General features: G+C 54.7%; 1 protein-coding gene across 1 annotated transcript in view; it reads right to left on the bottom strand.

Annotated features, from left to right (window-relative positions):
- The window catches only part of ZNF618 (zinc finger protein 618), a gene marked incomplete at its 5' end in the record, with an annotated part of 37,312 nt that overhangs the window by 17,680 nt on the left and 18,884 nt on the right, over nucleotides 1–748 (bottom strand). The window lies entirely within an intron of this gene.

Genomic DNA, 748 nt, shown 5'->3' with positions numbered 1-748 from the left:
TGAAAGCACTTTCTGCTGGGTGGAGAACAAAGCAGGGATGGTGACTGGTCAATACTGGATGCAGAACAACGCAGACAGGAGGCAAGACAACATGCTCCTGTGCCACATAATCGCACACCCTGAATACAGCAGAAAGGTCAAATACCTCGTTCTGGAGGCAAATGGACCAGATTCCCAGAAGGGGTAACAGGTAGGTATTTTTCTTGAATGCCTTCTGGCTGAGGTGGCCTGGATTGGCTCTTAGGGAGCCCATGAACACCAGTCCTGACTGAACCAGAAGGGTCATGGCTTCCTCCCCTGCAAAAAAACCCAACCCTTATCTTACTCTTCCTTAAGGCAACAAGCAGCCCTTAGAGCCTCTGGCATGAGTGACCAGGTCTGTGGACTGAACCCGGGTCCTCATCACAACACGCAGCAGAGTGTCACCTACTGAAGCGCTACACCAGCTCTCCCTGTGCTTCCCAGTGAACTGCGCTCCCTTGCTAAGCACCTCGCTGAAACACCCACTCTTCCTTAAGGCAACAAGCAGCCCTTAGAGCCTCTGGCATGAGTGACCAGGTCTGTGGACTGAACCCGGGTCCTCATCACAACACGCAGCAGAGTGTCACCTACTGAAGCGCTACACCAGCTCTCCCTGTGCTTCCCAGTGAACTGCGCTCCCTTGCTAAGCACCTCGCTGAAACACCCCAGCAGGGCTGGGTGGGATGTCCTAGAGCCTGCCCACCATGGCTGGGGCAGCCCCACAAGA

The sequence above is a fragment of the Buceros rhinoceros genome, unplaced genomic scaffold, assembly GCF_000710305.1.
Source record: "Buceros rhinoceros silvestris isolate BGI_N320 unplaced genomic scaffold, ASM71030v1 scaffold15056, whole genome shotgun sequence".
NCBI lineage: Eukaryota > Metazoa > Chordata > Aves > Bucerotiformes > Bucerotidae > Buceros > Buceros rhinoceros.
The sequence above is the reverse complement of the archived record's forward strand: the minus strand, read 5'-3'. Positions and strand labels throughout refer to the sequence as shown.